The sequence below is a fragment of the Petaurus breviceps genome, unplaced genomic scaffold, assembly GCF_028583685.1.
Source record: "Petaurus breviceps papuanus isolate PSGF00001 unplaced genomic scaffold, PetGlider_PUasm1.0 131, whole genome shotgun sequence".
NCBI lineage: Eukaryota > Metazoa > Chordata > Mammalia > Diprotodontia > Petauridae > Petaurus > Petaurus breviceps.
Window position 1 is genome coordinate 590,787 of NW_027185674.1, and position 15,463 is coordinate 606,249.

The 15,463-nt window shown below is 42.7% G+C and overlaps 1 protein-coding gene across 7 annotated transcripts in view; it reads right to left on the reverse strand.

Moving 5' to 3' along the window:
- The window catches only part of MAPK4 (mitogen-activated protein kinase 4), a 241,106-nt gene that overhangs the window by 171,760 nt on the left and 53,883 nt on the right, over positions 1 to 15,463 (reverse strand). For all 7 annotated transcript variants that reach the window (XM_069104223.1, XM_069104190.1, XM_069104219.1 and 4 more), the window contains one exon: positions 12,967 to 13,094. The gene's annotated coding sequence lies outside the window, so the exon portion shown is untranslated. The remainder of the gene's footprint in view (positions 1 to 12,966; positions 13,095 to 15,463) is intronic.

The following is a 15,463-nucleotide window of genomic DNA, read 5'->3' on the forward strand; positions in this document are numbered from 1 at the left end:
TCTCTCTCTCTCTCTCTCTCTCTCTCTCTCTCTCTCTCTCTCTCTCTCTCTCTCTCTCTCTCTCTCTCCCTCCCTCTTTCCCCGCATGCCTCTCCCCTTTCTGTTTCTGCTTCTCTTTCTCTCTGTCTCCCTCCCCCCTTTCACTCTCTCTCCATATAGATAAATACATAGACATAGATAGATAGATAGAGATATGGATATACAGATATAGAGAGACATCTATATGTACATATATACATGTATGTATTTAAATGAGATATTTGCAAAAAACAAAAACCACTTTGCACAGTGTGTGACACATAGTAGGCATTATATGAATACTTATTTCCATTCTTTCCATCCCCCTGTATTTTCTACTTCTTTGGTGCACAAATACGCACAATTCCCAAGAAATTATTGGGGATACACTTTAATAAATGCTTGATTTAGTACAAGGATTTTCAACCTTTTGTGTATCATGGGCTCTTTGGGTAGTGTGGTGAAGCCTATGGACCTCTTCTCAGAATGTTATTTTTAAAAGCATATATATGTATATGTATGTATGTGTATATATATGTGTGTGTATATGTACACACATATATGCATAATTATGCAGTATTAATGCACAATGTTAAAATATATTAATTTTAAAACTCATAGTATTACAAAGGAAAGTAAAGGTTGCTGAACATAAACATGCAATTTTCCCCCCATCAAGTTCACAGGCAAGGATTGGACCTTACGTTAAGAAATCCCTGGTTTAGAGCATTTATTGTTGATTCCTGTTTTTTCCCCGTCCAATGCTTGACTTCATCTGTATCTTACCTAGCCATTAGCAGTTATCCTCAAGCTCAAGTGACTAGAAGTAGGTCTGAAAACCCCAGTCACTGTGGAAAAGTAGGCATGTGTGAGTATGCTTTCCAGATATCCCCAAACACAAATGTTCACAATATTGAGAGAGACAACGAGGAATGAGAGATCCGCCATAAAGAAGAGACATTAGGAGGGTGCTATCTGCTCAGTGACTTGCTGTGTTTCAGTTTCCTCATCTGAAAAATAAAGAAAGGGATTGGCCTAGATGGCCTCTGAGGTCTCTCCCAGACCCTAGATCTGTGATTCTTCAAGAGAACTTGGGTGAAGATGAGTTGGCTTTATTGAAACCTGGGTTCTGGGAATTGCCTGAAAAGATGTTACAGAAAAAAAATGGTTCTGCTTATTAGTTAGCAGGATAGGATTTAGAGCAGGAAGGGATCTTAGAAACCATTTAAACTAACCCTCTCATTTTGCAAAAGAGGAAATGGAAGCCCAGAGAAGGGAAGTGACTTATGTAAGGTAATTGAGTCACCCTACTTCATATCCAGAGCTCTTTGCTCTGTGCCTTACGGGCTAGAGAGCATCCAGTAATGCTGTAGAATATAATATTTTCACATCAGAGGCAGAAGAAAGAGAACATGTCTGCAAGAGGAAAGATACCTGGGCACGGTAGTCATGCATGTGACTGAGCATTGCTGAGGGCTCCCATCAGCTGCCAGTTTGCTCATTTTGCACTCTGCACGTTTGGCTGCCAATGCAGCTCCATTATTCCTGCTGTTGCCATCTGTCCACTCCATTGCTCAAATGAGCAGTCTCTGGAAGAGATCCTTTTCCTCTCAGACTGGCAGAAGGTTCTGTTCTGGACTGTACCAAGTCAGTGCTCTCAGGCCATGACATTGGTAAATGCTGCCAAGATTCAAAAGGAAAAATTGCTTCTCAACCTGGCCAAGTTATATCTTGTATCCAAAGAGGACACCACTGACCAGTCATTGAGATTAAGTGTCTTGGGAAGAGGAATGGGCCTAGACTAAGCTCACCTCCCCACACTTTTTGGCCCATTATGCTATATTCCTCCTCAATAATTTTCAATGGTTCCCCATCGCCAATGGGATGAAGCCCAAGGTCCTATACCTGGTGTGTTTGGGGAGTAGCCTGTTGGGCTGAAGCATGTTGTTGTTCAGTCATGTCTGACTCTTTGTGACCCATTTGGGGTTTTCTTGGCAAAGATACAGCTCACTTTACAGATGAGGAAACTGAGGCAAACAGGGTTAAGTGACTTGCCCAAGGTCACACAGCTAGTAAATATCCGAGGCCAGATTTGAACACAGGTCATTCTGACTCCAGACCTGGCGCTCTATCTACTACTGCACCACCTAGGATTTCTGTAAGATAGTAATGAAAGAAAGAAAACTAGAAAGGTAGGGCAGGGCCAGATCTTGGAGGCCTGAAAGGGCGAGCACAGGGTTTTGAACTCCACTTCATATTCAAGCTTTTGCTCAGAGGAGTGGCATGATCAGAGGAAGTGAGGTGGCATGGAGGATAGGTGAAAAGGGAGAGAGACTGGAGGCAAGAAGGTACGTTAGGAGACCGCTAAAAACATGGTCAAGAGCTGACGAAGGTGTGAGCTAGGGCAGTGACGATGGTCATCAAGAGGATTATGGGAGTCAAGTCTATTGAATGCAGCGATTGCTGAGCTGTGGGGCAGGGGAGATGCCAGAGACTAACTTTTTTCCCATTTGTTTATTTCTTTATTTTTAAGAGTACAGTTATACCTTCCGCATCACGACTTTCCCCACTGTAGGTTTTGATATATTACGATGGGCATAAGAAATTAAATGGGAATTTGGGGGGGGGGTTGCAGAAGCTGCAGACAACACATGAAAGCCAGCAGAAGACCAAACACTTAGCCCAAATTTTACAGTAAGGCACTCTAAACACCCCATAAAAGGAAAAGAAAAAACTCAGACTTCTTCTCTGGTACAAAAGGAGGGCCGAAAATATTTTACATGGATTTTTCAGGTCTTGGGGGTGCTATGCCCCTAACCCCAATGATGTGGAAAGGATAACTGCAATTTAAAAAATTTTGAAGTTCCAGTTTCTCTCCTTCCCTTCAGCCCCTTCCCCACCCATTGAGAAGGCAAGCAACATGACATCAGTTATACTAAGACGGTTTTGAACCTCTGAACCTTAGTGTTATTAACAGAAACAGAAGTCAGGAGGAGGACCAGCCTGAGGGTAGATGATCAGCCCATCTTGGGTTGATGTTGGAGGCGCTGGTGGAGTAAAGAATTCTAACAGTAGATAGGAGTGTGGTCTAGAATTTAGGAGAATGTCAGGGCTGGAGGTAAGGACTTGAAGATGATCACTAGAGAAGTGATACTGAAGTTGTACAAGTTCATTGGATTCTAGATGTGGCTGTGGAACTAGTTCCAATCCTTCATTGTATAGATGAAATTCCAAGACTTGCCCAAAGTAACTAAGTTAATTAGTGGAACAGCAGGTATTTGAACTTGGGTTTTGTGACTGTAAACTCCTCCTTTAGAAAGAAGGGCCAGAAGAGATGGTGTAAAGAAAAGAGGGAGGAAGGCTGAGGACAGAATTGGGGGAAAGAGTTACATTAGGGGAGAAAGAACCAGTAAAGGAGATAATCAAAACCAAAATTATCAATAAGAAAGGGGAGGTCAGAAAGCTCAAAGGAGAACCAGGATAATGCAGTGTTATGGAATGAATGAATAAAAAAGTATTTACTAAACATTTACTCAGGCTTTGAGTGGATAGAGGGCTGGGCCTAGAGTCAGGAAGACTTCACAGCTAGTAAGTGTCAGAAGCAGGATTTGAACTCAGGTCCTCCTGACTTGAGGGCTGGTGCTCTACCCTCTATGTGACCTAGCTACCTCCTGTCTAGATTTAAGAATGTGTTAATAATGTAAATTAAACTCATAAGTGTATCTTGCATGTAGTTCTTCCCCTCTGGAGAGACGGTTATTACACATTTACCAGTACAGCCCTGCCTCAGAACCACTTGGGTGAGCACCACTCCAACAGAAAGGGGAACAGGCTAGACAGGCTGCAGTTTGAAGGGTCAGCCTGATCTGACCAAAATCATCATTATACCACAGTGCTGGAAGTTCACCATTAACCTCATTAACATTTATGCATTTCAAGTGAGTTAAAGCATGATGTAACTGGAAAATGGCAACCTATTAGCTAGCTAACTTGCTGCCAGGATTTGCTTCATTTGAGTAATCCATTAAGATTCTGTGATTTTCTATGCACAAAATTAAAAGCATTTACAAGTGTAAAGGCTGACTTCTAAGTGTTGTGAGAGAGTTCAGACAGAGGTCCAAAGTTATTGCAGATATCTCTCATTTGCTAAAATACATAACCATTGCTGGGCTCAAGAGATTGTATCTGATATCTTAAAATCATAGACACTGTGATTTCTGGCCTTCCACGAAGGTCCACTAACACAAAATAGAGCTCCCTAATGCCCGAAATTGCACAAAGAGAGCCATTTTTTTTTTTTTTGGTGTAAAGCTAGGCTTAAATGTAAACAGTCTCCTTGGGTGAGGATAAGATAAATTTTATCAGTCACTTACCCTTTAGAACAAATGAGTTCTGCATTTTTTCCTATGAGTAGGTTTTTTATGAGGTCAGTAGGGAGAGAGCTGGAATCATCAGGGCACTGAGCACCTGTTACTGAGGAAAGAAAAAGAGAAGACCAGGAAGGCTGGGCAGAGAAGACAAACTCTGCTTGATAGGACTGTTTAAGCCAATACAATTCCAGAAGTAAGTATTAAGCACTGTGTTTGACCCCAGATATACAAAGATAAACACGGGAGAGTCCTTCATCTTTAAAGGATTTTGTTCCACTGGACATGGATAAATAAATGTAAGATCTACATAAAATAGGGCTCAAATCATTTGTGGGGCAGGGCAGGGCCCTCAGCATTGGGAAAACTAGGAAAGGCCTCCAGTACAAGGTAGCATTTAAGCTGAACCTTGTGGGGAATTGGGAGTTGCAAGAGGTGGACATGAGGAGAGAGATAACATTACAGAAATGAGGAACAGTTTGTGGAAAAGCTTGGAAGTGGAAGACAGAATCTCATATGTGGAGAATTGTAAGTGGGGCAGTTTAACCAGAACATAGAATGTATGAGATAGAATAATAAGAAACACGAAAGACAGGTCGAAGATAAACTGTGAAGGGCTTTAAATGTTGAAAAAAGGAGTTTGTGTTTTAACCTGGAGGCAACAGGGAGTTACTGAAGCTTCTTGAGCAGGAGAGTGACACAGTCAGATCTGTGATTTAAGAGTATCAGTTTGGGGCAGCTAGGTGGCACAATAAATATAGCACTGGCCTTGGAGTCAGGAGGATCTGACCTCAAATCAGACACTTAACTCACTAGCTGTGTGACCTTGGGCAAATCACTTAACCCCAATTGCCTTGCCTTCCCCACTCCAGGAAAAAAAAAGTATCAGTTTGTCAGGTGTGTAGAGAAAGGAAAGACTGGATACTGGCTTTTTAGGAGGCTGCTGTAATAGTCGGGTGAGGGGTGATAATTTAAATTCAATAAACAGTTATTAAATGCCTACTATATGCTAAGAACTGGGGATATAAAGGGGCAAAAGATAATCCCTGCCCTCAAGGAGTTTACAGTCTAATGGGGGGGAGACAACAAGCAAAAAAAAAAAAGAATTTAATTTTAATTCTTAAAAAAGAATTTAAGAATAACACAATTAACAGGATAGAAGGAAATAATTGGAAGGTGAAAGCCTTAGGATTAAAAGGGCTTCTTGTAGGCGGTGGGATTTTAGTTGGGACTTAAAGGAAGCCAGAGAGATGTGGAGTCCGAGCAGAGGGAGAAGATTCCAGGCCTGGCGGACAGCCAGAGGGAATGTCTGGAGCCAAGAGATAGAGCATGAAATAGCCAGGAGGCCAATGTCACTGGATCCAAGAGGATGTGTTACAGAATAAGATGACTAGAAAACTAGGAAGGGGCTAGCTTATGAGGGATTTTGATGCCAAACAGAACATCTGGTTCCTGAAGGCAAGAGAGAGCTATTGGAGTTTATTGAGTAAGGAGGTGTGTTTTAGGAAAATCACTTTGGTGGCTGAGTGGGGAATGGATTGGAGTGGGGAAAGACTTGGGGCAGGCAGGACCCCAGGAGGCTACTGGAATAGTCCAGGAGTGAGGCCTGCACTAGAGTGCTGACCGTGTCAGAGGAAGGATGGGGGCATACTGGAGAGATATGTGAAATCATCAGGCCTTGTCAACATAAGGGCCTGAAGTAGAGTAGCTATGGTATTAACAGAGATGAAGGGTCAGATGTGAAAGGTGTTGCCTAGAGGAAAATGTAAGGGGTAAAGAGAAAAGCAGGGTCATTGCTCACAGGGCTAGGGCTTAGCCCCAGACAACCAAACCAAGCCATGCACAAATCCAAGACTTTCCTCTCCCGCCTGCTTTTGACCTTCCAAATCATCCCTGGCCCTACATTCCCATGCTACAGAGGCAGGCACATAACTGTCCGGTCTGAGATCTGAGTCTGACTGTCGCCTCTCTTTCCCTCTGAGATTTATCACTAAGGATCCAACATCTAGCTTCTCCTGCTGTGAGCGGGTAGGGAAGCACGAGAGTCTGGCTGGGACCTTGGTGGAGACAATGAACAATGAATAGGAGAAGTGGCAAGCGTGTGACCCGAGAAGGAATGTGGCAGAATCAGCTGGAGCTGAGAGAATAAAGATGCAGAAACTGGTCTCGCTCAAAGGTTTCTGGCACCAGAGACAGCATGGACCAGGGGCAGCCATTCTAGATCTGGACTCAGGAAGATCTGGGTTCAAATCCCACCTCTGAGGTTCAGTATCTAACTACAAGCAAGTCGCTTGAGCTCCCTGTGCATCGGTTTCCTCATTCGTAAAATGTGAAAAATAATGCCTAGAGCAGCTTTCACAGTGTTGCTATGAAGTTCAAATTTTTAAAAAGTAAATGAAGCGCTTTATAAATTTTGAAGACGTAGAATAGGGTGCACATGTACTTATTCTATGCATGTATGTGCTAAGCACCAGAGATCCAAAAGAAGCACAAGGCAGTCCCTGACCTCAAGGAGCTTACAATCGAATGTGGAAGACAACATGCAAATACATACAAAGCCAGCTATTAACAGGATAATGGGAAATAACCACAATAGGGAATATATGTACATATGATTGCATAGATTAACACATGGATGTATGTGCGAGGATCTACCCTTTTTTTGTTTTTGCTTTTTGGAGGGGGGAGGGTAGGGCAATGGGGTTAAGTGACTTGCCCAAGGTCACATGGCTAGTGTGTCAAGTGTCTGAGGCTGGATTTGAACTCGGGTCCTCCTGACTCCAGGGCTGATGCTCTATTCACTGTGCCACCTAACTGCCCCATCTACCCTCTTTTTATATATATGAGAGATAGTTAGATGGCTTAGTAGATAGAGCACTAGGTCTGGAGTCAGAAGACCTGGGTTCAGATCCAGCCTCAGATATTTACTAGCTGTGTTATTCTGAGCAAGTCACTTAACCCTGTTTGCCTCAGTTTCCTCATCTGTAAAATGAGCTGGAGAAGGAAATAGCAAACCTCTCTAGTATCATTGCCAAGAAAACCCCAAATGGGGTCAGGAAGAGTCAGACACAACTGAGTGGCTGAACAACAAACACACACATACATTTATGCACACACATATACATATACGCACACACACGTGTATACACGTGTGCGTATGCACATATACACATATACATATACGAACATACTTATATATATATATATATATATACATATCTCTACTATTATTATCTAGGAAATAAGCGTGTTCCTCTCACCTTCCTCATCCATTCTTCCTCCTCACTTCCTGCAGTGAATTTACTGAGAGCAGGTACAGGTCCAATTCCACCCCCACCCATACCCAAAGGAAACAATAAAATGGTCTAAAATATCTGACTTACTTTTTAGGCTGCATTTTACAACAGCAATAGGCAGAGAGGAAGGGAAGGAGGAAAAATGGCTGGAGGGTAAAGTAGGTGTTTACGTTGTCTGGTCCAGTTTAGAGCACCCCATTCCGAGTGACCTGGAAAAGTCCTTGGGCAGTGGCACTTGTGAATGATGGTGAGCTGGAGCGGAAAGACTACTCATTGTGCATCAGCACCCCTGGTCTTGTATCTCTCTGTTCTGCTGCTCTGCACCTCAAGCCTCAGGGCCCTCTGAGCACCAGAGTAAAGGCTCCAGATCTTATCTCTAGAATTCAACAACCCACCATTATGATGCGCTATTTTTTTTTTTTTTGCTGCTTTTCACACCAAGATAGGCCCCCAAAATAAAAAAAAAAAATATTCAACTCCCAGAGAGGCTCCTCTAGAGGGAGGCAAATTCTATTATCTAGGTGTCAGGAGACTGGGAAGCTGAGGGGCTGAAAAAGGAGATGCATGGCCTTCCACAAATCTCACCACTAAAGGCGGCTAGGTGGGAGAGCAGAGACAGCACTGGATCTGGAGTCAGGAAGACTTGAGTTTGAATCCAACCTCACTTACTAGCTGTGTGAATCTGGGCAAGTCACTTAACCTCTGTTTGCTTCAATTTCTTCAGCTGTAAATTGGGGATAATAATAGCATCTATCTCCCAGGGTGGTTGTGAGAAATATTTGTAAAAAGGCTCTGCAAACCCTAAAAATTCATCGTCACCATCATCATCATCATCATCATGAGTAGCCGGGAAAGGTAGCAAGTGACTGTATTCTCAGGAGCCACTCAGGGATGCCTAGAAGTAGTCAGATCACTAGTGTATGGATGGAAAAGAGAACTGAGTGAAGGAGACTGGCCTTGTTGTAAAGGAAGTGGAGGGGTATCACAGAATGGTAGGAATGTTAAGAGGACAAGACCTGGGTTCCTATCTTGGTTCTGCCACTTCCTTCTGGTGTAACCTTGGACAAATCACATTGCCTTCACGTCTCAACCCCCTCAACTGTAAAAATGAAGTGGCTGAACTAGATGACCCCAGAGATTCTGTTCAGCTCGAAATATATTGTAAGGGAAGGGAGATTTGTCTCCCCACCTCCTCCAGCTCAACTAACAGGAGCCAAAGGATGTAACCATAGATGAGATGTTAATGTATTAACAATATGTTAATACCCAGTGATTTCATTACAAAGTGTCAATACATCTCCACTGCCCAAGGTTTAATTATTTAAAGACTCTTAAGGGCACTGACCAATTCTCACTCTTCTGACAGCATTGCTATTTTCTTGATCAGAGAGACATACTTTTTTATTGTTCAACATTTAATATTTTTAATTACATGTAAAAACAATTTTAACATTAGTTTTTTTTTTAATTTGAGTTCCAAATTCTCTTTCCTTCCCCTGCCCCCTCATTGAGAAGGCAAGCAATTTGATATCTGTTATGCATGTGCAGTCATGCAAAACGTATTTCCATATTAGTTATATTGTGAAAGAAAACACAGACCAAAAAAAAAACCCCAAGAAAAATAAAATATAATAAAGTGTGCTTCACTCTGCATTTAGACTCCCTCAGTTCTTTCTCTGGAGGTAGATAGCATTTTTCATCATGAATCCTTTGAAACTGTCTTGGATCATTGTGTTTCTGAGAATAGCTAAGTCATTCACAGTTGATCATCATAAAATGTTGCTGTTACTGTGTATACTGTTTTTCTGGTTCTGTTCATTTCATTTTGCTTTAGTTCATGTAAGTCTTTCCAAGTTTTTCTGAAAGCATCCTGCCTGGCATTTCTTAGAGCACAAGAGTATTTCATCACAATCACATACTACATCTTGTTCAGCCGTTTCCCAATTGATGAACATATCCTCAATTTCCAATTCTTTGCCACCACAAAAAGAACTGCTAGAAATATTCTTGTACATATAGGCCCCTTTGCTCTTTTAAATGTCTAGTAGTAGTATTGCTAGGTCAAAGGGTATACACGGTTTTGTAACCCTCTGGGAATAGTTCCAAATTTCAGAGAGAAGTATCCATACTTAGTAAAGGAATTACTGGTATAATACCTTGTCTATTAACAGATTGTCATTTAGGTTTGTGTCTTGTGATGCAGGAGGAGGGGGAAAGAACAAATACTCCCTCCCGGACTCTGTGATCCAAATTACTGTTACAGTTTTGTTTATTTTGTTGTTGTTGCTTTGAGATAATTGTGCGACAATGGAAAACTGTACTTAGACTACTCAGTGATGGCTGTTTGTCCTTGTTCTGGAAGACCATGGCATCAGGAAGGTGATGTCATGACTTGCAACTGAATTGGATTTAAGGAGGCAAAAGTCCCCAGCCTCACTCTCTCCTCTGGAGCCTCCTGGATCCAGTGGAAAGATATAAATCAGGATGACTGGAGATAGGTCCCTCTACTTAGTGGAGCGAAGCTGGGGGAGAAGTCTTAGTGGGAGAAGTCTTGCCCTACTTTATCTTCCGAATTATCTTGCCTAGATAGTGTGTATGGAGTCACCAGGTTGCTATCAGTCTGGGTCACAGCCTCTTGCCAAGGAGTCCGAGTATATTCACTTTTTATCACTGCAGGAAGCAAGTAGTGATGCTGCCTTAATGTCAGACTCAGACTCAGGAGAACTTTATTCAATCAACAATGAATGATCAATATCAGAGCTAGCCAGGCATGACTCATCTGAATGGTATCAGCTGACATGGGCCAGTCCCTGTCTCTAAAGTAGGAAACATTAAGTCACCTTAGAGTAAGAACCCTTTCTCAATCTGTTTCCATCCCAGGCCTTTAGCAATCCACCCCCAGGGCAAGCCCAATGCATCTCTGTAAAAGAGGTGAGAAATATCACCTCTGTCTCATAGCTAGGAACTGTGTGCCAGCAACTGATGGCACTGCTTCCTTCTACCACAGGAACTTCCAGGGTCTTACTCAAGACCGATATTTGTATAAATACAAAATGATTTCAGAAAGTTGAGAGTGCTAAATAAGGGGAACCCAGGAAAGGCCTCACACAGGATGTGACCCCTGAGATATGCTTCTAAGGAAGCTAGGAATTTAGCTATCCACCCCCACCCCCACTGCCATCCCTTCCCCAAATTCACCCAGTCACTAGAAACTCCTCTATTTCTCAATTGTAGCAGTCTGCACCGCCCCCAACCCCTTAACTCTCTGATTGGTGGAGATCAGGGCATCTGGCCAAACAGAAAACAGTTGCTAGGTAAGTGTAAGGAGGCAGCTAGGTACCACAGTGGGCTGGAAATCAGGAAGGCTCATCTTCCTGAGTTTAAATCCGGCCTCATTTACCAGCTGTGTGACCCTGGGCAAGTCACTTACCCCTGTTTGCCTCAGTTTCCTCATCTGTAAACTGAGCTCGAGAAGGAAATGACAAACCACTCCAGTATCTTTGAAAAGAAAACCCCCAAATGGAGTCACCAAGATTCAGAAATAACTGAATAACAGCAAAAAAAAGTGTGAGGCAGCCCCTGGGAACTCATAAAGATGGTTTACTGAATAAAACTGCAAAGTCACATGCCCAAGTGGGGGCTATCCCAAGGCCACCCCTTTCTCCAGCCCCCGGTTCTAACTACTAAGTGTGGATAGAGCCAACAGCTGGTCCGAAAACACACCTCATCCAGTTACAACGTCGCCTCTTTGAAATGACCTACCTTTTATACTCCTGTTTTGCTTTGCGGGAACCAATTAGCATTAGGCCTGGGCAACGTACAGCTGGGATGCCCCCAGAGGCGACTGAGGTATATGGAGCTGTTGGTACCTACAGTAAATTCCTGGAAGTTGTGACATTTTCTGCAGTTTTCTCTGCCTGTTTTTTTCCCCATAGTTTTTCTATGTTCTCTAGCCTTGTCCTGCCCCATGTCAGGCTGTCCCATCTCTCTGCTTTTATCAGAATACCACCCTCTAGCAGGCCCCAAATTCCTCTTCTCATTTGCTGCTTCCATTCTTCTCTGGGCTAGGAATCTGACAACAAAGCTTGTTGGAATTTTGTGTATTATAAGAGTTAATACTTCTGAATAAGAAATCAATCAAAAAGTACCATATGAGTAGATGCTATTTTTTATAATGAGATAATGGTTGGCAAAGACCTAAAGCAGAAATGTAAATCTCTTTCTTGAAGTTTGGCCATGAAGGAGAAGAGAATGAATGGAAGAATTTTTTGTTCTTTTTTTTAAGGAAAGGAAAGAACTGGACCACACATTTATAGGCAAAGAAGGAAAATTCCCTCAACTGAAGATGCCTAAGTGTGGAGATTAATGATGATATTAGAACAGAGTAGATTCTGAATATGAAATCAAACTGTAAAGTGCCATCATGATTATTTTTATTATGTGGAGAGAGTGGGTGGTGAGAGACAGAGGAAACAAGTACATATAATCATATGGTATATAGCTCTAAAAAGGGAAAAGAATGCTCACTTTGAGGTGGGGGTACTCAAGGAATCACGGGATTGAAAGCTAGATGCTTAGAGAGTGCCTGATTCAAGCTCCTCATTTTAGAGATGGGGAAACTGAGGCCAAAGAGGTGAAGCCTGTTGACCAACATCACATAAGTAGTCAAAGGCAGAACTGGGACTAGAACCTTTGCCTCCCAGTTTCCAGTTTTCTGCTCTCTCAGCTATAGCCTTCATAGAAGGGAGGGCTTTAAGCTAGGATGAGAATTTGGCTAAAGAGAAAGGATGGGTAAGTGTTTCCCTGGTGTAGGGATGGTATGATAAAATGCATGTTTGAACAGCAAAGAGACAGACCTTGACAGGAATGGAGTAGATATGATGAAGGCAGATTATAGAGGGCCTTAAATGCTAGGATAAAGGGGGAAATAAGAAAATGTGACCCAAGGAGGCTAAAGGTCCTTAGGGGATGGTAAAACATGATGCATTTAGGCTGGCAGACTAGCTTTCTCTCAGTCCTCATCCACATCCTCACCCCCCCCAACCTAAGCCCCAAGAAAAGAAAACAAAATGTTAGGCATAACTGGCCAATTGCCAACATGCCTAACTCAATGTTTTCTATGGCCCCAGTCATACTGTTTAAATGTTTTCCACTATACTGTTCCACGTGAAGCCCATTTTCCGAGGCCTGCAAAACACCTTCCACATCACCCACAGTGAATTAGACCCTTACCATTTCAAGATGACTAGTACACGAACAGACAACAAAAAGTTTTAAGAGCTTACCTTGCTGGAGATTAAATTTAAGAGATAATGTGTTTGGTAACGATCAGGATCATTCTCTCTGAACACATTCCAACATGAAAAACACCTTTCCCATCACTTGATGAGAGCCGAGAAGATTCAGCAGACTGCTACAAAGACAGAAAGGAACAGCTTCAGTTAACTGGATGTCTCTGTGGTCCCACTGATATGGGTACTGGCCCATGGCACGCATCACGATCTGACCATTCACGCTGCATGACTCTTGTCTATGTCCTCCCACATAGTCTCTCCTGGGGGTCCGACCAAAAGCGGGGATTGCTTCCTTTTGTTGTCTTTTGATCCCCAGAGGCTAACAGTGCTCAGCACACAGTAACTGTCTGATAAATACTTACTGAGTGATTCCTGTTACTCTCTGACATAGTGTGGATCCCAGAGGAGTAAGCGGGCTGATCCCATTGGGTTATTCCTTTTTTTCTTCCTTTTTAAGCTAGCATTTATGTAGAGTGCTAAGATTTGCAAGGCACTTGACATAAGTTAATTTAATTGATTCTCACAACTCTGCGAGGTAGGTGCTATTATTATCCCCGCTGTACCATGTGCAGCAGACATCTCGGCAGATGGACTAAGCCAGGCTGAGAGTGACCAACAGGCCTCAAACCTGTCAGTGAGTTAGGTGGGTGTCTAGCCCAAGCCCGGGAAGACTTTCCCTGGAGGAGTGAGTGCATGAGAACACTTTGTTTCAACAGCTATGAAGGCGGCTAAAGCAGGTGCTAGAGGGCGCCTCGCGCTGGGTCAGACATTGAAGACGACAAGGTCGTCTCCTACATCCTGGGATGTCACCAGGCATCTTGTCTTTCCTCCTGCCACTGCACTTCAGTGTCTCAGGAAGAGAGTGAGGCTGATGACTTTGGCCAACTCTGCCTCATCTAAATCCAATTCACACAAAAGTCAAGACATCACCCTTGATGCCCTGGGTCCTCTTTGGAAAACAACATTATCATTCCCATGTCACAAATGGGGAAACCGAGGCACAGAGGGGTTATGTGACTTGCCCAGGTTTACACAGCTAGTCAGCGTCTGAGGCTGGATTCAAACTCAGGCATTGCCAGCTCCAAGGCCTGTGCTCTGTCCACTGGACACCTAGCTCCCTAGATTGCCTCACGAGATGGCTAGCCTACTTCCTTTTCTGATTATATATCTCTAATGACATCCTTTATGGTATTTCTCCAACACAATGATTCATCTGTCGTACATTGTAGACTATGCATAACTTCAGGGTTAGAAGTTACTTCAGTGGCCTTCTGGTCAGTTGGTCAATAATCATTTATTAAGTGCTTGCTGTGTGCCAGACACTGTACTAAGTGCTGGGGATACAAGAGAAGGCAAAAGACAGGCCCTGCCGTCTAGGAACCCCCAATGTAGCTCAAGCCACACACGAGAAAGGAATCTCCATTATAACATAGCCAACAAATGGCCCTCTAGCCTTTGTTGTAGGTCTTCCAAAGAGAAGGAACACATCACTTCTCCCATTCCACTTTTGTTGTTCAGGTATTTTCAGTTGTGTTTGACTCCTCATGACTCCTTTTGGTGTTTTCTTGGCAAAGATACTGGAATGGTTTGCCATTTTCTTCTCCAGTTCACTTTACAGATGAAGAAACTGAGGCAAACAGGATTAAGTGACTTGCCCGGGTCACACAGCTACTAAGTGTCTGAGGCGGGATTTTAACTCAGGTCTTCCTGACTTCAGGCCCAGAGCTCTAGCCACTATGCTACCCACTTGCCATTCCACTTTTGGTCAGCTTTGATTATTAACAAGTATTTCCTGACATCAAGTCTAAATTTCCCTCTTTGTAACTCCCATCCTTGTCTCCTGTTTCTTCCTTCTGGGGTCAGATAGAACGAATATTTAGCATGAAGCTCTTCAACACCCTCTAGGTGACTCACAACTTCTTCAAAGGTTTGGGTATCCCATGACTTGAAGCCTTACAGCATCACTGAAAGAATAATGCTGTGGAAAAGACATGTCTTTCCCCACCCTCCTTCTTTCAGAGGTAGATGACTAAGACTGTGGAACACTGTGTAACCTGTCAGCCTTTTTGATGGACTGATTAATTTTTCTAAACTTTTCTTTTTGTGCTTTTTAAAATTCTTTGTTATAAAGCAAAGGTTAGCAAATTGTTGCTTGCTGGATTTGTTCCTTGGGGCTGTACTTTGCTGACTCCTGTTATGAGGGATGCTCTCCTTGAGGGGAGGAGAAAAAGTTATAGTAGGTGTGATATAAAATATGAAAACAAAATTTTATTTAAAAAAAGATTGGCCTTTTTCATAAAAGGAACTTGGGGCCATTAAAAACCCTGCATAATTTCCCAAAAGAATTAATTTCATTTTCTTTCTTTTTAATTCTGGGCCCTATTCATTATCCAACCACAGTTTGTTGCATATATCTGTATCTATCTCTATGTCTATATCTATCTATCTATCTATCTATCTATCTATCTATCTATCTATCTATCTATCT